At 45.2% G+C, this 22,558-nt stretch overlaps 1 protein-coding gene and 1 pseudogene across 1 annotated transcript in view; one reads left to right on the forward strand and one right to left on the reverse strand.

Annotated features, from left to right (window-relative positions):
* LOC144698076 (uncharacterized) overlaps positions 1-15,445 on the reverse strand; it is an 85,658-nt pseudogene extending 70,213 nt beyond the window's left edge.
* The window catches only part of LOC144698080 (uncharacterized), a 642,405-nt gene that overhangs the window by 241,950 nt on the left and 377,897 nt on the right, over positions 1-22,558 (forward strand). The window lies entirely within an intron of this gene.

Consider the following 22,558-nt stretch of genomic DNA (forward strand, 5'->3'; position numbering starts at 1 on the left):
TCTTGAACCGCTGCAGTCCGTGTGGTGAAGGTGCTCCCACAATGTTGTTAGGTAAGGAGTTACAGGTTATTCACCCAGTGATGATGAAGGAACAGTGATATATCTCCAAATCAACAACAATTTGTCTTACACGGAAAGTGCTACAGAAACACAATGTTCCAAGGCATTTCACAGAAGTGTTGCAAAACAAGGTTTGACACTGAGCCACATGAGGAGATATTAGGGCAGGTGACCAAAAGCTTGGTCATATGGGTCGGTTTTAAGGAGTATCTCAAAGGGGAGAAAAAGAGGTGGAGAAGTTTAGGGAGGAAATTCCAGAGCTTGTGGCCAAGGCAAATGAAAGAATGGTCACCAATGGTGGAGTGATTAAAATCAGGAATTCTCAGGAGGCCGGAATTAGAGGAGCTGAGATACCTCAGAGGGTTGTGAGGCTGGATTACAGAGATAGGGAGGGTGAGACCCTGGAGGGATTTGAAAAGACGGATGAGAAATTAAAAAGTTTGCTTCTTATCCTGGAGCCTTTGTAGGTCGGTGAGCACAGGGGTGATGGGTGAACAAGACTTGGTGAGAGTAAGCACACGGGCAGCAGAGTTTTGGATGACCTCAAGATTACAGGGAGGGTGAATGTGGGAGGCCGGCAGTGAGTGTGTTAGGATAGTTAAGTCCACAGGTAACAAAGGAATGGATGAGAGTTTCAACAGCAGATGAGCTGAGACTGGGCTGGGGTCGGGCGATGTTACTGAGGTGGAAAAAGGCGGTCTTGGTGATGATGTGGATCTGTGGTTGGAAGCTCATCTTGGGGTGAAATATTTCACCATGGTTGTGAACAGTCTGGTTCAGCCTCAGACAGTTGTCAGGAGAGGGATGGAGTCGGTGGATAGGGAGTGGAGTTTGTAGCGGGGACTGAAGACAATGGCTTCAGTCTTCTCAATATTTAAATGGAGGAAATTTCTGTACATCCAGTACTGGATGTCAGACAAGTCAGGATGGTTTGTGACTTGGAGGGGAACTTGGAGGTGATGGTGTTCACATACACCTGCTACCCTGGTCCTTCTGGGTGGTGGAGGTTGAGGGTTTGGGAAGTTTTGTCAAAGTTCTGGTTTAGTTGCAGATCTGTAACAACCCTCCCCTCATCCTCTTCCTCTCCCACTCCCCTTCTCTCTCTGCCTCTCCCACTCCCCTTCTCTCCCTGCCTCTCCCACTCCCCTTCTCTCTCTGCCTCTCCAACTCCCCTTCTCTCTCTGCCTCTCCCACTCCCCTTCTCTCTCTGCCTCTCCCACTCCCCTTCTCTCTCTGCCTCTCCAACTCCCCTTCTCTCTCTGCCTCTCCCACTCCCCTTCTCTCCCTACCTCACCCACTCCCCTTCTCTCTCTGTCTCTCCCACTCCCCTTCTCTCTCTTTCTCTCTCTGTCACATAGAATTCTCCAGCCCAGCAAGTTGTGGATGCTCCATCATTGAATATGTTTCAGGCTGAGATGGGGAGATTTTTGGTCTCTCAGGGAGTCGAGGGATATGGGGAGTGGGCGGGAAAGTGCAGTTGAAGCCCAAATTCAGCCACGATCGTATTGAATGGTGGAGCAGGCTCGATGGGGTGTCAGAACTTCTCTTGATCACTACTTATGCTCCTAAAGAGACCAGAGTCTTGTGTAGGCCCAGACCGGGTGGCAGGTTCCCTTCCCTGATGGACATTAGTGAACCAGTTGGGTTTTTATGACGATCCAGCAGTTTTCATGGTCACTTTTTCCTAGTGCCGGCCCCACAAATGCCCAGATTCATTCAGCTCAATTTCACAACCTGCCTTTGTGTTTTTGTGGGTTCTCTCTCACTCCTTTTTTTCTGTTTTAAATCAATTTCACAGGGTATTAGAAGGGGAGGATTTGCAGTCGGGAAACTGAAACCAAACATCACATCAGGATCTGACGGAGTCGCCCTATTGAACATGGACGGACAAAGCACCGTTCACAGTGGGGAGACACAGTGGAAATGTGGGGATTGTGGAATGGGATTCAGATTCCCGTCTGAGCTGGAAACTCATCGACGCAGTCACACTGGGGAGAGACCGTTCATCTGCTTCGTATGTGGGAAGGGATTTACTCGATTATCCAACCTGCTGAGACACCAGTGATTTCACACTGGGGAGAAGCCGTTCGCCTGCCCCGATTGTGGGAGTGGATTTACGCGATCAGCAGGGCTGGTACAACACCAGCGAGTTCACACAGGGGAGAGACCGTTCACCTGTCCTGAGTGTGGGATGGGATTCATTCAATTATCACCTCTGCTGACACACCAGCGAGTTCACGCTGATGAGAGACCTTTTAAATGCCCAGACTGTGGGAAATGCTACAAAAGTTCCGGGAACCTGATGTACCATCAACGTGTTCACACTGACGAGAGGCCGTTCAGGTGCTCTCACTGTGGGACTCGGTTCAGGGAATCATCTCAACTCACTGTACACCAGTGAACTCACACTGGGGAGAGACCGTTCACCTGCTCCAAGTGTGTGAAGGGATTCACTCGGTGATCCAGCCTGCTGAGACACCAGCAAGTTCACAAGTAACTCAGAACATTGATTAGATTTTGCTGTTAGTCACATCCAGGACTGAACCATGTACATTGGGGTCTGTTTCTGCTGATGTTAGTAAATTTCAGCCCAGTTATAGGTGTTAATATTAAAAAAGTATATCATATGATAAAGTCAAATAAATCAGCTTTGTATGAAATACAGTGAGTTGTATCTTTTTAGTGGCTCTAACACAAGTTAGTTCATGTTGAAGGACCCTCCCTCTCTCCTGCCTTCTCCACCCTCACCTCCAACAACAAGTGTGAGGAGCTCATGGAGCTTCTTTGTCACTCAGATTGAGACAATCCGATCAGCTGCCTCTGCTGCTTATCTCCCTTTCACTAGCCCACCGGGACAAACTGTCTGTAAAGATCCCCCTTGTCTGAACCCTGAACTCGCATCTTCCTCCAGTTTCTCTCTCATCTCCCCTCCTGCCCTCTCAGTGCTCATCTTGTCCATGAGACCCAGCTCCTGCCCCATCGATCCTGTTCCCACTAAACTGCTGATTATCTAATTTCTCCATGTAGCTGATATTGTTAATGGTTCTCTCTCTCTCCTGGGACTGTCCCTCTTCACCTTTCAATGCATCGTCATCACCCATCCTAAAAAAACCTCTGATCCCCCATTGTCTTCACAAACTACTGCCCCATCTCCAACCTCCCTTTCCTCTCCAATGTCCTTGTACTTGGTGTCCCCCAAGGATCTATCCTTGGCCCCTCCTATTTCTCATCCACACGCTGCCACTCGGTGACATCATCCAGAAGCACCGTGTTAGTTTTCACATGTACACTGACAACACCCAGCTCTACCTCACCAACATCCCTCTCCATTCCTCCACTGTTACTAAATTATCAAACTGCTTTTCTCACATCCAGTACTGGATAAGCAGAAATTTCCACCAATTAAAAATTGAGAAGACCAAAGCCATTGTCTTTGGTCACCACTACAAATTCCGTTCCCTAACTACCGAGTCCATCCCTCTCCCTGGGAACTGTCTGAGGCTGAACCACACTGTTCACAATCTTGGTGTCATATTTGACTCCAAGATGAGTTTCTGACCACATATCCACACCATCACTAACACCAGATATTTCAATCTCCATAACGTCGCCTTTCTCCACCTCACCCCAGCTCATCTGCTGCTCAAACTCTCATCCATGTCCGTGTTACCTTTAGACCTGATGATTCCAATACGTTCCTGGCCAGGCTCTCACATTCACCCCGTCCCCACACGGAATCATGAGATCATCAAAAACTCTGTGCCTGTGTGTTCTCACCTCAAATTACGTTCACCCATCACCCCTGTGCTCATTGACCCACATTGGCTCCTGGTCAAGCAATGTCTCCATTTTAAAATTGCATACTTGTTTCAAATCCCTCCATGGCCTCATACCTCTCTATCTGTCTAATCTCCAGTACTACAACCCTCCTAGATTTCAGCACTCATCCTCCTGGCCTCTTTGGCATCCCTGATTTTAATTACTCCACCACTGATGGCCGTGCCTAGGTGTGAAGCTTTGAAATTCTCTCCCTCAAATTCTCCACCCCTCCACCTCTCTCTCCTGATTAAAGATGTTGGTTAAAATCTACCTCTTCAATCACGGCTTTGTCCATTGACCCTAATATCTCCCTATGTGACTTGTCAGTTTTTTCTTTATGAAACTCCTCTGAAGCACCTTGGGATGTTTTATTTTAGTTGTTCCTGTTTCTTGACAGCCTGTTTGTGCACAGTAAGATTCCACAAACAGCAATCAGATTAACTGATTAAACTAGTTTTTTTGGTGGTGTTAGTTAAAGCACGAATGTTGGTCCCACTGCACCAGGAGATCTCCCCTGTGGACAGGATGTGGAGTTGTTGAGCTCTCCTGAGCTGAGAGTGGAGCTGATTGAGCTGTCGGGCCTGCAGTGTACCTTGAAGAACCGCTGTCTGGGATCTTTCCTCTTAATTCACTGACTCCCAGCTGAAGTTGTTGCTGCAGTTAAATAGTTAACTTTGAATATCAACCCCAATTTAAACTTTTAGCAAAATCTGCAACTTTAAATCAGCTGTAAAAGAGAAAGATAATTCATGCTAATGCATTTGGGGAGGGCAAACAAAGCTGGAGAATACACAATAAACAGGAGAATATTGGGAGGGGTAGAAAAAGTGAGAGACCACGGAGTCCATGTCCACAGGTCCCTGAAGGTGGCCGGACAGGTGGATCAGGTGGTAAAGAAAGCATATATTTATCAGAACTCACAATACACCAGCACATTCACACTGGGGAGAGGCCATTCACCTGTACGGAGTGTGGGAAGGGATTCACTCAGTTATCCAGCCTGCTGAGACACGAACAAACTCACACTGAGGGGAGGCCATTCAGCTGCTCCGAGTGTGGGAAAAGATTCACCCATTCAAACAACCTTGAGAGACACCAGCGAGTTCACACTGGGGAGAAGTTGTTCAGCTGCTCCGAGTGTGAGAAGCGATTTACTCAGTCATCCCACCTACAGACACATCAACAAATTCACACTGATGAAAGACCTCTTAAATGCCCAGACTGTGAGAAGTGCTCTAAAATTCCAGTGAACTGATGCACCATGAACGTGTTCACACTGACGAGAGACTGTTCATATGCTCTCACTGTGGGACTGGGTTCAGATGGTCATCTCAACTCACTATACACCAGCGAGTTCACACTGGAGAGAGGCCGTTCAGCTGCTCCGAGTGTGGGAAAGGATTCACTCCGTCGCTAACCTGCTGAAACACCAACGAGTTCACAATTAACAAGTGATTGGATTTTGCTGTGAATCACATCCAGGTCTGAACCATGTTCATTGGGGTCTGTTTCTGCTGATGTTAATAAACTCCAGCCCAGTTATAGGGGTTTATATCTTGAATAACAATCAGATGAATCAGATTTGTGTTAAACACATGGTGTATTGAGTCTTTTTTAATATTGCTAACACAAATTAGTTCCTTTTGAACATAGGAACATGTCTCAGGACATTGGGGCAGCAATGAACAAACACAGGGGAATATTGGACCACGGAGTCAAAACAACATTATATTATTTTTCCATGTGATCTGTCTCAGAATTCTCTCATCAAACAGACCATCAACATGAGAGGAATTGACATTTTCAGTCATTCCAAGAGGAAATTAGAGGCTGTAATTATCGAGGATGTTGTTCTGAAATTTACACTACCTCCCACTGTCACCAAAGCTGGCAATAGACAGCTCATTGTTCTAATTGTGTTGTAGCCTCTGTCCCAGATGTTGTTCAATATAGATTTAATGTTCAGAGAAAGGGGTGAGATTGGATGGTCAAAACTTCTCACAGGAGATGGAGGGTGATGTTGACTTGAATGTGCCAAAAACAGTGTTCTTCATAGGCACCAATACTTTATCCCCAGTATTAGTCACTTTGGTTGGTGTTGTCCACCTGATAGGACAGGATGCGTCCTCATGTGTCTGTTTGTATGGGTGCGGGTGTATCCCTGAGTGTGGAAGTGTGTGTAAATGTGTGTGGGTGTGGAGAGGATTTCTGAGTGTGTGAGACAGACAGAGAATGTGTGTGTGGGTCTCTGTGTGTGGTCGTCTGTGCTGCTTCTCATTAGCTATAACACAAACCTTCCTCTCCAAGCAGACAACATGGCTCCTGAGAATCCCATCCAGTGATGTGAATGGTACGATTCGGAGATTCTTGATCCAGGGTGAAACCACAGGCTGACCGTGTGCTGTGTAAAACCTGACATCTATACAACCAGGCCCCACTTCTCCTGGAGCAACATGAAGTGTCTGCTGCTTTCCAGATCCATTCCTTTCCCCTCACTATTATCCTCAGATAATTCACAAATTCCTTGTGTACAACATCTTCCAACACGCCTATGGTTTCCACTTTAAATATTTCCATCGGTCTTTTTCACAGACAGCAATGGGATTGCTGCTATACAGGAATCAGTTCTGAAATACTGTCCCTCTGATCTTAAGGCTTCCTGGAGTAATACACTGATCCCGATCTTCCCACCTAACACAAATCCATATCCCCATCTGAGTGCCAGATTTTAATGTGATTGTCTAATATAGAAAACATATATCATTTAACCCATTTAAACCTGAGTCAGCACAACCCCTCCACGCACACGACAAGAGGTTGTTTTTGAGATCAGTTGTTCCTTTGTAATCTGGGTTGTTCTGAATGATGACAATATGAACCTTCTTCCTAATCTGTCCTAACCCTTGAAAGGGGGAATGCGTCATTAACAAATATATGCTTCAAGTTAATAATTCTGCTTAGCCTGGCTGACATAATTAATTTAGGACTAACAGAAGGATTAGGGTATGGTCGAATGGACAGATCTCCAACGGGGACTTCTTGCTAATGTCAGGATTACAAGGTTCGACATTATTTTTACATTGACTTTTTTAACAATTTGCTGATTTTTGATGGAAAGGGAGACAGTGAGAAGGAGCTAGAAAGTCGAGAAGGTCAGAGGAAGTGCACTTGCGGTGTGGGGTGGGAGGGGAATAACAGAGGAACCAGGTATGGGTGCAGACCATTTTCACATAGGCATGAATGTACAGGAGTGAAATTATAAACAAGGGCACATGGTTCATTCTGTAATCATGATCAATGCTATAATGTCTACAAAATACTCCAAACATATGGGAGAAACTTGTATCAATAAGATGTCTTTGGGGCTCTCCTGTATCCCCATATTTGTCTTTAATGTTGCTTTTTCATCACACAGCTGACTCATGTCGAGTGTTTTAGATACTCCACAACACCCTTCTGTCGGTTCATTCACTGAAACCACGGACTCTCCTTGTTGTAACGGTGACATTCTCTGTCTGCCCGGTTATTTCTTGAAGTCAGCCAGCGCTTGAATTGTTTGTACATTGTTTCATCATGTCCCACCCAGCTGGCCACTAGTGCAGAGCCATTGGAGGAGGACGGTTTGGTCCACGTTGTTAGAGGCTGTGGACAGGACGAGAAGGACAATGAGGGAGTTTTCCTTTGTCACATTCACATCGGGTGTCATTGGTGACTTTGGGAAGAGCTGTTTCGATACCGTGACAGGGACAGAGATCTTATTGGAGTGATTTAAACATGGAGTTCTGGGAAATGTGGATATGGAGTTGGAGAGCGAAAGGAGGTGGGAGCTGGAGCGGGAGTTTAATAAGATAGTGGGGTCAAGTGTTGGTTTTATTGTGGACAAGTGATGATGGCAGATTTGAAGGAGAGATGGGCAGTACCAGGAGAGAGAGAACCATTAATATCAGTGAACATGGGGAAATTGGGTGATCAGCAGTTTAGCGGGAATAGGGTCGATGGAGCAGGAGGTGGGTCTATGGGCAAAGTGAGCTCTGAGAGGGCAGGAAGGGGAGATGGGAGAGAAACTGGAGAAAGATGTGGGTTCAGAGCTCGGACATGGGGGATCTTTAGAGACAGTTTGTCCCGGTGGGCTAGTGGAAGGGAAGAAAGCAGCAGAGGCAGCTGATCAGATTGTCTCAATCTTAGTGACAAAGAAGCTCCATGAGCTCCTCACACTTGTTGTTGGAGGTGAAGATGGAGGAGACAGGGGAGAGGGAGAGCCCTTCGAAAGGAACTAATGTCTTAGGGACAGTAAAAAGATTCAACATCATCTATTTAATAGAAAGCTTAATGATTTTATTTTTATCCAGAACATTAACACCTATAACTGGGCTGGAGTTTACTAACATCAGCAGAAAAAGACCCCAGTGAAACATGGTTCAATTGCAAAACTCAATCACTGTAGTTACTCGTGAACCTGCTGGTGTCTCAGCAGGTTGGATGACTGAGTGAATCCTTTCCCACACTCAAAGCAGGCGAATGGTCTCTCCCCAGTGTGAACTCGCTGGTGTTTCAGGAGGTTGGGTGACTGAGTGAATCCATTCCCACACTCAAAGCAGGTGAATGGCCTCTCTCCAGTGTGAACTCGCTGGTGTGAAATAAGATTAGCTGATCGCCTGAACACAGTGCCACAGTGAGAGCACCTGAATGGTGTCTCATCAGTGTGAACACATTGATGGGACACCAGGTCCCCGGAACTTTTATAGCACTTCCTGCAGTCTGGACATTGAGAAGGTCTCTCCTCACTGTGAACTCGCTGGTGTGTCAACAGGTGGGATGAATCAGTGAATCCCTTCCCACATTCTGAACAGGTGAAATGCCTCTCTCCAGTGTGACCATGCTGGTGTCTCAGCAGGTTGGATGACTGAGTGAATCCCTTCCCACACTTGGAATAGATAAATGGCTTCTCCCCAGTGTGAATTCGTTGGTGCATAGTCAGATGAGATGATCACCTGAACCCAGTCCCACAGTAAGAGCAGCTGAACAGTCTCTCGTCAGTGTGAACGCGTTGATGGAACATCAGTTCCCAGGAACTTTTGTAGCACTTCCAACAGTCCAAGCATTTAAAACGTCTCTCGTCAGTGCGAACTCGCTGGTGTTTCAGTAGGTAGGATTAACGAGTGAATCCCTTCCCACACTCGGAGCAGATGAACGGTCTCTCTGCTGTTTGACTGCACCGATGTCTTTCCATGCAATTGAATCCCTTCCCACAGTCCCCACATTTCCACGGTTTCTCCCTATTGGGACTGCATTTATGTCCTGCCAGATTAGATGATTGGCTGAAGCCTTGTCCACACACACAAAACACGTGTACAGTTTTCTCCCCACTGTGAACAGTGCTTTTTCCTTCCATTTTCAAAATCCGATGATATTCAGGCTACGATAAACTGTGCAACTCCATCAGATCCTGATGTGATGTTTGGTTTCAGTTTCCTGACTGCAAATCCTCTCCTTCTAATATCCTGTGGAATTGATTTAAAACAGAAAGAGGGAGTGAGAGAGAACCCACAAAGGCAGGTTGTGAAACTGAGCTGAATGAATCTGGGAATTTGTGGGGCCGGCACGAGGAAAAAGTGATCACGAAAGATGCTGGATTGTCACAAAAACTCAACTGGTTCACCAGAGAAAGGACCTTCTACACAGTCTGTGCCCATAAATTTCAAAATTGTGCCTGAACACTAAGGTCTAGGTCATAGGAGCAGGAGTCCTAACCCTGACTACTGGGGAAATCCACTTTCAACCTTCCTCCATTCTGAAAAATCATTTATCTCTGTTTCCTGTCACTCAGTTAATTTTGTACCCATGTTGCTGCTGCCCATTTTGTTCTATGAGCTATAACTTTGCTCACAAGTCTGTTATGTGGCACTTTACCTAATGCCATTTGGAAGACCATGTACACCACATTAACAGCATTACCCTCATCAACCACACTGTTAACTCTTGAAAAACCTTAAGCAAGTTAGTTTAACATGATTTTCGCTTAATAAACTTGTGCTGGCTTTCCTGAATTAGCCCACATTTGCTTAAGTGTCTATTAATTTTGTCCAGAAATATCACTCCCAAGGATAAACTGACTGGTCTGTTAGTTGCTGGGCTTATCATTACACCCTTTTTGAACAAAGGTGTATGATTTGCAATTCTCCTGTCCTCTGTCACCACTCATGGGTCTGAAGGAGATTGGAATAATATGGTCAGTGCCTCCACAATTTCCATTCTGAATTCCCTCAGTATCCTTGGATACAACTCATCCAATCCTGGTGTCTTGTCAACTTTATCAGACAGCCTATATAATACCTTCTCCTTATCAATATTAAACACCACAAGTGTTTGAACTACCTCCTCTTTAACCATGACCTGTGCAGCATCATCTTCTTTGGTAAAGACAGATGCCAAATATTCATTTATACCTCATCCATGCCCCCTGTGCCAATGGGTAAATCACCTTTTTTTAAATCCCTAATCAGCCCCTTTCTCCTTTTACCACCCTGTTACTAGGTATCAGCCAGAGAAAGCGTTTTGATTTCCTTCCATGTTAGCTGCCAGTCTCTTCTCATACTCTCTCTTTGCTTCTCTTACTTTCTTTTTCCAATTTCTCTCTGAATATTCTTTCTTTATCCTGTCTCTCGGTTGTATTAGCCACCTGATATCTCTGTTAGCAGACTTATTCATCTTCATCTTAATCTCTTCTCTTAGTTAGTGAGCTGTGGATATGTTAGCCATACCTTCCTCATTTGTAAGAATATGTCATTACTATGTCTGATCTATTTCCTCTTTAAGGCAGCCCATTCCTCAATTACAGTTTCTCCTGCCAACCTTTGATTCCACTTTACTGGGTCAGATCCATTCTCACCCTATTGAAGTTGGCTTTCCCCAGTTAATTATTCTTTCTTCTACAATTAACCTTTGCCCACAGACAGACAGGCCAACTGTTTACCTTCCAGATTTAAAGGCCGATGATATTCAGGTCCTCACGAATCGAGTGACTCTGCCAGATCTGAATTGATGTTTGATTTGAGTTTCCCGTCTATCAACCCTCCACTTCTAAGATCCAGTATCAGAAATTTACAAAAACACTAACCATCAGTCCAAGATAGAAATTGAGAAGAGACAAACATTTCTCTTGGTTTGAGTTTGCTGTGTGTAAATCCTCCCCTTCTAACCCCCTGTAAAAGGAGTTTCCAAAATCCATCCCTGTCAGTCCAGGATAGAAAAAAAATTCACAACATTCTCTCCTCCTGCTACCTGGACCAGGATGGCAGCGCATGCGCCCTGCTGCACATTGCCCCCTATAAAGATGGCGGTTGTTAACTGGGGCCTGTCTCCGAGAGGAGACGCGGGTCAGAGTTGTCCCCTCTCCATTCGGTGTAACCGCAGGACCGGTAGCTTCTTATTCAAGATTTCAGACCTTCACAGGGTCTTCATGAAGCCTCCCCGTCCACTCCGCCGCCTCCATCCCTCCCCCACTCACCGGCTCCTTTTACTCGCCTGTGTTCGCTATTTCTTAACGTCTTCCACCAGCTCCAGGTACCGATGGTACTGCGCATGCTCCAGTCAGAGATCGCAATGCGCATGTATCAGTCACTGCCAGCTACTGCGCGTGCGCGAGGACCGCCTGTCGTTAGGATAGAGCACATTCTGCACCCCCACTGAATCCTGGGTAAACGTACCGCCATTGAACGGCCTTTTCTGATAAGATAATTATGTTTTATTATCCCATGATGATTGGCGCCATAGGGCCAATATATAAAATTATGAATATTGATATGGCAACCATAGTGCACGGCCCCTCCATCATAGTTATGTCCTGGGTGTAATTAACAACAGAACCAACCCTGACAGTTCGATCTGAACTCACTGGAGTCTCAGCAGCGGCGCAGACAAGTGATTTTTCTTCTCATACTCTGACTACTGAAACTCTGTCTTGTCAGTTGGAATGTAGCAATTATGGATCTAATCCTTTGACCTTCTAAAACTGGAGTGTTAGCAGGTGGGCAGTGAGCAAAGGGTTGCATACATGAAGTATCTGAATGGTCTCCCACAGGTATGACTGTGCTGCTGTGTCAGAAAATGGAATAACGAGGTGAATCCATTTCCACATTCAGCTGGTGTGATTTCATGGTGTGATTTTGCAACATGAGTTTCAGCTCACACTGGGATCTCAAACCCTTCTGAGAATGAGCTTTACATTCTCAACCACAGTTAGAGAAAGGTGGTGCTGTAAATCTGAAATAAAAAAACAAAATATTTGAATTTTCAGCAGATCTGGCAGTGTCTGTGGAGAGTGAAAGATGTATATAAATTTCAGGGCTGTGACTTTCCATCAGAACTACACTGCATCAGTGAGCAGACTTGAAAACTTAACTCTATTTCTCAATTCACAGATTCTCCTGGATGTGCTGAGTATTTCCATGATTTTCTGCTTTTATCTCTGATTGAAGAAGTTGCATATGAATTGTGTATTAGATTTATTGATGACTAACGTATATTTATTCTCAACCATCTACAAGTGGAAAACTCTTCCACTTGTCTACCCTGTCAACCCCTTTCATTATCTTAAAGGCCTTAGTCAGGTCATCCCTCACTTTCTTTTCCAGAGAAAAACTTTTCAATCCGTTAAATCTGTGAATTTGACATATTTTCCAATTCTGGCATCATTCCAGTAAATGTTTTTGCACCGTCCCCAGTGCTTCGCTCCTTCCTCTAATATGGAGACAGAGCTAATCTGAGCATCAAAGTCACATTGTCCCAAATTCCTGTATGTTGTAAGGATCATTATGACAGTGGGAGAGGGGACTGTGGTTTCGAGCTGTTATTCACCATCCCCTGTTTCAACCATTCTCCCATTAGCTGAAAATAAGATTAGATGAAATGAGCAGATCTAATGAGCCAGTCTGTGACATAATGAATCAATTACAAAGTTGTCTCTCAGCCTTACAGTGAAGCAGAGGGTATTTTTCATTCTAAATTTGCTAATTATACCATTAAGAATACCTGTCAGAGAATGACTACATTTCAGCATGGGGCCAGTGTAAAGCTCATTTAACATGATGACCAAGCAGTGAAGAGGTGAATTTGTAATTCACATGCACCTTGTTTGTGCATTTCCCATATTAATAGTTGCACTGAGTCTGTTGTTCTCCATCTTGATATGTTCAAGAGGGAAATCCATAAATATTTGGGCACTAAGGGATATGGTGATAGGATGGGAAAGTGGAGTTGAGCTGGAAGAACATTGAATGGTGGAGCAGGCTCAAGGGGCCTTTTAGTCCAACTCTGCTCCTATTTCTTGTGTTCTTATGAACATCAGTGTGAATCATTTCCATTCAAGCACAGCAGATGCAGCAGCACCCATCCATCTCCTCCCTTCCCTCATTCCAGGGCCCAAAACACTTTCCAAGGGGCACAGTGATTTACTGGTACTTCTTGCTATTTAGTATTGTCTATTCACTGATCACAGTGTGGTTTTCTCTACATTGAGGAGATTAAATCCCAATTGGGTAACTGCTTTGTGGAACATCACCTTTCAGTCTCCAAGTGTGACCCTGAGGTTCTGGTCATTTACCAGTTTAATCTCCACCTACTCCCACTCTGACCTCGGCCTCCTGCACTGTTCCAATGAAGCTCAATGGAAGCTCGAGGAACAGCAGCCCATCTTTCATTGGACACTTTACATCCTTCTGAACTCAACCTTCATTTTGACAATTTCAGATCATAACCACTGCTCCCATTTTTTCTGACAGTAGGTGCTGGTAATGGTTCTTCTTTTACCATTTATCTCTCCTCTGGGCCTGTGTTGTTTCTCCACTTGTCCCATTAGTTTATTTCCTTGTCTCATTATCACCCAATGCTGCCTTGCACCATCATCCCCTTTGTCATTTAATCACGAGTTCAGGCTCGGACAAGGGGGATCTTTAGAGATAGTTTGTCCCGGTGGGCTAGTGGAAGGGAGGGAAGCAGCAGAGGCAGATTATCAGATTGTCTCAATCTTAGTGACAAAGAAGCTCCATGAGCTCCTCGCACTTGTTGCTGGAGGTGAGGATGGAGGAGACAGGGGAGAGGGAGAGCCCTTCCAAAGGAACTAACTTGTGCTAGAGATATCAAAACGACTCAACTGTTCATCACGAAGCTGATTTATTCCAATTTTATACAGAATCTGTAACTGGGCTGGAGTTTAACATCAAAAAGGAACTAACTTGTTAAAAATAGTAAAAAGGTTCAATGCATTGTGTTTAACACAATGCTGATTTATTTGACTTTTATCTAAGTGGGCTGGAGTTTATTAGTGTCTACTGAAACACACTATAATGAACATACTTCAGTCCTGAATGTTATTAAGAGCAAAATCCCATCACGACAGTTACTTGTGAACTTGCTGGTGTCTTAGCCGGTGGGATGACTGACTGAATCCCTTCCCACATTCGGAGCAGGTAAATGGCCTTTCTCCAGTGTGAACTCTCTGGTGTCTCAGCAGGCTGGATGACTCACTGAATCCCTTCCCACATTCAGAGCAGGTAAATGGCCTCTCTCCAGTGTGAACTCTCTGGTGTCTCAGCAGGATGGATGACTGACTGAATCCCTTCCCACATTCGGAGCAGGTAAATGGCCTATCTCCAGTGTGAACTCTCTGGTGCAGCAGCAGGTTGGATGACTGAATGAATCCCTTCCCACATTCGGAACAGGTAAATGGCCTCTCTCCAGTGTGAATTCTCTGGTGTCTTAGCCGGTTGGATGACCAACTGAATCCCTTCCCACATTCGGAGCAGGTAAATGGCCTCTCTCCAGTGTGAACTCTCTGGTGCAGCAGCAGGCTGGATGACTGACTGAATACCTTCCCACATTCGGAGCAGGTAAATGGCCTCTCTCCAGCGTGAACTCTCTGGTGTCTCAGCAGGCTGGATGACTGACTGAATCCCTTCCAACATTCTGAGCAGGTAAATGGCCTCTCTCCAGTGTGAACTCTCTGGTGTCTCAGCAGGCTGGATGACTGACTGAATACCTTCCCACACCTGGAACAGGTGAACGGTCTCTCTCCAGTGTGGACTCGCTGGTGTGCGATGAGTTCAGATGATCGTCTGAACCCAGTCCCACAGTGAGAGCACCTGAACGGTCTTTCGTCAGCGTGAACACGTTGATGGGACTTTAGTTCCACAGAACTTTTGAAGCACGTCTCACACTGTGGGCATTTAAAGTGTCTCTCATCTGTGTTAACTCGCTGGTGTCCCATGAGGTTGGCTAATTGAGTGAATCCCTTCCCACGCTCAGAGCAAGTGAATGGTCTCTCCCCAGTGTGAGTGCACCAATGAGTTCCCAGTTCCAATGGGGATTTGAATCTCTTCCCACAGTCCCCACATTTCCATGGTTTCTCACCATTGTGACTGCATTTATGCTCAGTCAGGTCAGATGATCGGCTGAAGCCTCGTCCACACACAGAACACGTGTACGGTGTCTCCCCATTCTGAACAGTGCTTTTTTCTTCCATGTTCAAAATCTGAAGATACTCAGTTTAAGATGAATTAGGCGACTCCATCAGATCCTGATGTGTTGTTTGGTTTCAGTTTCCCGACTGCAAATCCTCCCCTTCTAATAACCTGTGAAATTGATTTAAAACAGAAAAAGGGAGTGAGAGAGAACCCACAAAAACATAAAGGCAGGTTGTGAAATTGAGCTGAACGAATCTGGTAATTTGTGGGGCCGGCACTGGGAAAAAGTGACCATGAAAACTGCTGGATCGTGATAAAAACCCAACTGGTTCACTAATGTCCATCAGGGGAGGGAACCTGCCACCCGGTCTGGGCCAACACAAGACTCTGGCCTCCATAAAAACATACGAAATAGGAACAAGAGAAGTCCTAACACCCCATCGAGCCTGCTCCACCATTCAATACAATCGTGGCTGAATTTGGGTTTCAACTCCACTTTCCCACCCACTTCCCATATCCCTCGACTCCCTGAAAGATCGAAAATCTCTCCTCCTCAGCCGGAAATATATTCAATGATGGAGCATCCAGAACTCGCTGGGCTGGAGAATTCAATGTGAGAGAGAGAGTAAGAGAGAGAGGAGTGGGAGAGACAGAGAGAGAAGGTTACTAAACAAAGCACAGGATGTCAATAAACAGAATTCAAGTGCATGGGATTGGGGTAATATCCTGTTATAGATTGAGAATTGGTGAACAGACAGAAAACAGAGTTGGAATAAATGTCTCATTCTCAGGATGACAGGCAGTTATTTGTGGGATACTGCAAGGATCAGTGCTTGGCCCACAGCCATTCACAAACTATACAAATGATTTGAAGGCACTCATTTAAGCAGCACCTAAATTTTCACATTCTCATCCTTGTTTTCCTCCATGGTTGTGATCATTCCTATCTCTGTAACCTCCTCCAGCCTCACAATACCCCCTGAGATATCTGCTCTTCTCGAATTCGAGAATTACTGATTTTAATAATTCCATCACTGGTTGCCATTCTGTCAGTTTCCAAGACTCTAGAATTGCCTTCCTAAATCTCTCTGCCTCTCTACCTCATTTGCATCCTTTAAAATATTCCTTCAGACCGATCTCTTTGACCAAATTATTGGCCACCTGCCCGAGTATCTCCTTGGTTTCTAACATTTCTGTGAAATGTCTTGGTAAACTATATAACAATAAATGTGTGATATAAACACAAATTGATATTTCTCCAAATCAACAACAACAATGTCCCTTCCTCATCACTGGGTGAATAACCTATAGCTCCTTACCTAACAGCATTGTGCGAGCACCTTCACCACACAGACTTAATTAGTAATGGGTTGAAAGGTTATGGGGTGAGGGAGGGAAATTGGAGTTGAGGCCAAAATGAGATCAGCCATGATCGTAATGAATGGCGGGGCAGGCTCGAGGGGCTGAATTGCCCACTCCTGCTCCTAGTTCTTATGTTCAAGGATCTATGGACATGCACACCGAGGGTCTGTACTTCCCGGGTCCTACCATTCATCATATACTCCCTTGCCTAGTTAGTCCTCCCGAAATGCATCACCTCACACTTTTTGGGATTAAATTCCATTTTCCAGTGTACTGCCCATCTGACCAGCCCATCTATATTGTCCTGTAGTCTAAGGGTTTCCTCCTCGCTATTTACCACACTAGTGATTTTTTTGTGTTACCTGTGAACTTACTGATCATACCTCCTACATTCATGTCTACATCATTAATGTCCACTAAAAACAACAAGGGATCCAGCACCCAACCCTGCAGTATGCCACTGGATACAGGCTTCCAGTCACAAAACCAACCTTTGACCATCACCCTCTGCCTCCTGACACTGAGCTAATTCTGGATCCAATTTGCCAAATTGCCCTGGATCACATGGGCTCTTACCTTCTGGACCTGTCTCCCATGCCAGACCTTGTCAAAAGCCTTAGAGAATTCCATGTGGATTATATCAATTGAACTACCCTCATCTACACACCTCGTCACCTTCTCGAAAAATTCAATCAAATTTGTTAGAGATGATCTCTCACTGACAAAGCCATGCTGACTATCCTTGATTAGTTCTTGCCTCTCCACGTGGGGATTAATTCTGTCCCTCAGAACGTTTCCAAAGGTTTCCCTACCACTGATGTTGGACTCACTGGCCTATTAGCTCCCTGGTTTATCCCCACCATTCTTCTTTAATAATGGTACCACATTAGCTGTCCTCTGGTCCTCTGGTACTTCTCTTGTGACCAGAGAGGATTTGAAAATTAATGTCAGGGCCCCTGCAATCTCCTCCCTTGCCTCCCACAGCACCTGGGATACATTTCATCTGGGCCTGGGGATTAATACACTTTTAAGGCCCAATAAAACCGCTAATACCTCCTCCCTCTCAATATTCATCTGTTCAAGTATATCACAGTCCCCCTCCCTGATTTCTATATCTACATCATCCTTCTGTATAGTTACTCCAGATGCAAAGTACTCATTTAAAACCTCATCTATATCTTCCAGCTCCTCACACAGATTGCCATTTTGGTCCCTGATGGGCCCTAATCTTTCCCTGGTTATCCTCTTGCCCTGAATATACTTATAAAATGCCTTTGGATTTTAACTTATTTCACCCAGCTGTGTTTTTCATGCCCCCTCTTCGGCTTCCTAATTTCTTTTTTAAGTAACCCCCTGCACTTTCTCTACCCATCAAGGGCTCCTGCTGTTTTGAGCCCTCGGTATGTACCATAAGCTTCCCTTTTTTCCCCCCTTATCTAATCCTGTCAATTCCTCAACATCCCGGTTTCTCTGGACTTGTTGGTCCTTTGTGGGAAAATGTTGGTCCTGCACACTATTTCCTTTTTGAATGACTCCCACTGCTCTGATGTTGATTTTCCTACAAGTAGCTGCTCCCAGTCCACTTTGGCCAGGTCCTGTCTTATCATATTGAAATTGGCCTTCCCCCAATTCAAAACACTTATTTTCGATCCATCTTCGTCCTTTTCCATAACTACTTAAATCTTACTGAGTTATGGTCATTATCACTGAACTGCTCCCCCAGTGACACTTCTACAACTTGCCCAGCTCTGTTCTCTAAAAGAAGGTCCAGCACCTCTCTTGTAGGACTTTCTATGTGCTGGCTTAAAAATCTCTCCTGGATACATTTGAAGAATTCAGCCCCCTCAAAGTTTTCACACTTTGTCTATCCCAGTTAATATTGGGGAAGTTGAAATCCGACTATTATTACTCTATTATTTTGACACTTCTGAGATTTGCCTACATATCTGCCCTTCTATCTCTCCCTGACTGTTTGGGGGTCTATAGTATGCTCCCAACAATGTGATTGCCCCCTTTTTGTTTTTAAGTTCTACCTATACAGCCTGATTTAACAGCAGCTCACACTTACACTGAAGATGTTCAAGGTAAAATATTGTCTTTCCCTTTTACCATATTCCAGTGCCGTGCCAGGGTATACAATTCCGTTCGCATAGATTTATGCAAAAAGAAATTCTAACATACCGCAAGATTCCCCACACCTTTTAAAGCACTTCTCACACTCTGGTCATTTAAAAGGTCTCTTGTCAGTGTGAATGTGGTGTCCCAGGTGGGATGATGTCCTGAAGCTCTTACCACACTGTGAGCAACTGAACAGCCTCTCGCCAGTGTGAATTCAATGTGTTTCAGCAGGTCAGTCCAAAGAGACAAACATTTCTCTTGGTTTGAGTTTGCTGTGTGTAAATCCTCCCCCTCTAACCCCCTGTAAAAGGAGTTTCAAAACACTTGGTATAAACTGGGCTCCGGGAGTTTGTAATCCGGGTTTGGAGTCCTACACCGGGTGTTTGTGAATCCTCCCAGTCCACCCTCCGGCTCCATTCCTCTCCTGCACTCGGCCCTTTCTCACCCGCTGGACTTTAAATTCCACCGCAACAAAAACAAAAATACCTGGAAAAACTCAGCAGGTCTGACAGCATCTGCTGAGAGGAACACAGTTAACGTTTCGAGTCCATATGACCCTTCAACAGAACTAAGTAAAAATAGAAGAGAGGTGAAATATAAGCTGGTTTAAGGGGAGGTGGGGGGGGGGGGACAAGTTGAGCTGGATAGAGGGCCAGTGATAGGTGGAGATAACCAAAAGATGTCACAGACAAAAGAGCAAAGAGGTGTTGAAGGTGGTGATATTATCTAAGGAATGTGCTAATTAAGGGTAGAAAGCAGGACGAGCAAGGTACAGATAGCCCTAGTGGGGGTGGGGGGAAGGAATTGAAATAGGCTAAAAGGTAGAGATAAAACAATGGATGGAAATACATTTAAAAATAATGGAAATAGGTGGGGAAAGAAAAACCTATCAATTATTGGAAAAAAATTCACCGCCTTCATCCTGGTCCCCCGCCCACACTGCGCATGCTCTGTTCCCAGCAGGTTCCGCCCCACTCACTCCGATTGGCTGAGGACCTGCTGCTCCCTTTCGGTCATCCAATCCCTCCCCTTCTTCCTATTGGGCCGGAGCTGCCGCCAATCATTTTGAGTCGGAACATGCGCAGTCCGTGGAGACAGACGGTAAGTGAGGTCGAGCGAGCGGATTTAAAATGCGGGTTTAACAAAGACGGAGTGCGGATGCAGAACCGAAAATAAACCTGTGAACAGAGATAGGGCTGACAGGTGAATTTGGAAGCTTCATAAACTCACGGTGTCGGCCCCAAACCCTCAATAAGGACCCACCGGTCCCAGGTTTGCTCGGAGCTGCGGGAGAAAGGCCCGAGTTAACGGCCGCCATCTTTATAGGGGGAATGTGGGGATTGGCGCATGCGCGGCCGCCATCTTGATTCGCCAATATGCTACAGGGCGCATGCGCGGCGGCCATCCTCACGGGGACAATGAGCAACAGCCCGAGGGAGACGTTCATAAAACGAGTGTTCACCAGGAGTTTTAGATCAGCAGCAATAGAATTATAAACCCATAGTCACTCAGCAGTACAGAATTTAAGTATTGCTGAAAAAGGGAGACATATTTGCTGATATTTCATGTTGCACTCCTCTGGACAGATGCAAAAAAAACAAATTTCTCAGCGAACAACAATTTATGCTGCACGAGGAATGGGTGTTGACTGGTTTGGCCAGTCAGCTCTGATTGGTTAAGGCATTACCATGGAGAATGCACCAAAGAGCTATCATCCTCCATGCTTTTGTTTAATTCAACAAACAGCCCCATCCCTGGACATGTCCCTTCTGTCTGCAGTGGACAGTTCCCTGTGTATGGATACATGCAGCTTCTAGCAAGCATAAGTGAGCCCCATTATGAGCCCGACTGATAATCTTTGAAATTTGATGTTCTTGCGTCTGTCCTGATGAGTACAAGATAAAAGGTTTTGACAGAATGTCTCTTTTTTTAGCAATACTCAAGTGTCTTAAAGGGGGAAAATGTGGTCGACAGAGGGAGTGGTGCAGGTAGAGAATTTCAGAGTTTGGGAATGAGGGAACTTAAGGCAGGATCATTAATGCTGGAGCGATTAAAATGGAGAATGTACAAGCTATCAGAATTCGAGCAGTGCAGATATCTCAGAGGGTTGTAGGGCTGGAGGAGATTACAGAGATAAGGAAGGGCGAGGCTATGGAGGGATTTGAAAACAAGGATGAGAATTTTAAAATCAAGTTGTTGCTTGACCGGGATCCAAGACAGGTCAGGAAGCAAATGGGTGACAGAGGAACAGGACTTGCTACGAGTGAAGACGTGGACAGCAGACTTTTGGATGGCTTCACATTTACGGAGAGTAGAATGTGGGAGACCAGCCAGGAGTGTGTTGGGATAGTCGTTCAAGTCTGGAGGTAACAATGGCAGTGATTAAGGTTTCAGTGGCAGATGCACTGAGACAGGGTTAGGGCGGGTAATGTTACAGAGGTGGAAACAGGCGATTTTAGTGAGGTCAGAATCTGATCTCGAGATCAAATGTAACACCGAGGTTATGAACAGACTGGTTTAATCTCAGACTGTTCCCAGGGAGAAGGATGGAGTTGCTACCTAGGGAATGGAGATTGGAGCAGGGACTGAAAACAGTATCTTCAGTCTTATCAGTGTTTAATTGGAGTTAATTAGTCATCAGGAAGAGAAGCAGGAACCAGAATAGACCATGAGACTGATCCCAGGTTTAACTTAGTTAGAGAGGGAGAGAAGGAAGGAAGGAAACCCTGGGAGGTTTGGAGAAACCACCTTCACGATCACTCATTAAATCTCCACACAGTAAGTTTTGGACACAAGGTTAACGTCTGCTATTCTGTATAGTCAGTCAGGGGGTTTCAGATTAATGTTTTGTCATGAGTAATGACTGAAGTGAATGATGAAACATTTTGTTATCTTCAGTTGGAAAAATTGTTACAAAGATACAGGAAGAATTATCCAAAACTCTGTTTGGCTTCAGCACAGGGAGGAAGGGAGGAGGGAGAGTGTGGGACGGGGATTTGCAGCTTTGGGAGAAGAAGACAGGAAATAATGTTCCATAGAAATGAGAATTGTCTGCTCTGAATTTCTATCCTGTTCTTACAGTGACCACTTTTGTAAACTCCTTTTACAGGGTATCGGAAGGGGAGGATTTACAGAGGGGGATCTCAAACCAAACATCACATCAAGATCTGACAGAGTCACTCGATTCATCAGGACCTGAATATTATTGTCTTTGAATGTGGAGGGAGAAATGTTTGTCAGTTCTGTCTGTGGGAAAAGATTTCAAACATCAGTGTGACTGGAAAAGCACCGAGACACACACACACACCCGAGTGAGAGTGTTCCAGTGAACTGACTGTGGAAAGAGCTTTAACCAGTTACACAGCCTGAAATAACATCACACCATTCACAGCAGGGGGAAATTGTACACGTGTTCTATGTGTGGACAAGGATTCAACTGATCATCAAACCTGGAGAGACACAGGGACACTTGAACCATGGAGAAAACGTGGAAATGTGAGGACTTTGGGAAAGGATTCAATTACCCATCCCAGCTGGAAATCCATCAACGCAGTCACACTGGGGAGAGGCCGTTCACCTGCTCCAAGTGTGGGAAGGGATTCACTCTGTCAGCCAACCTGCTGAAACACCAGCGAATTCACACTGAGGAGAGACCATTCACTTGCTCTGAATGTGGGAAGGGTTTCACTCAGTCATCTGAGCTGCTTAGACACCAGCAAGTTCACAGTGGGAAGAATCCA

The sequence above is a fragment of the Cetorhinus maximus genome, chromosome 23 (genome assembly GCF_964194155.1).
Source record: "Cetorhinus maximus chromosome 23, sCetMax3.hap1.1, whole genome shotgun sequence".
In the NCBI taxonomy this organism is placed as follows: domain Eukaryota; kingdom Metazoa; phylum Chordata; class Chondrichthyes; order Lamniformes; family Cetorhinidae; genus Cetorhinus; species Cetorhinus maximus.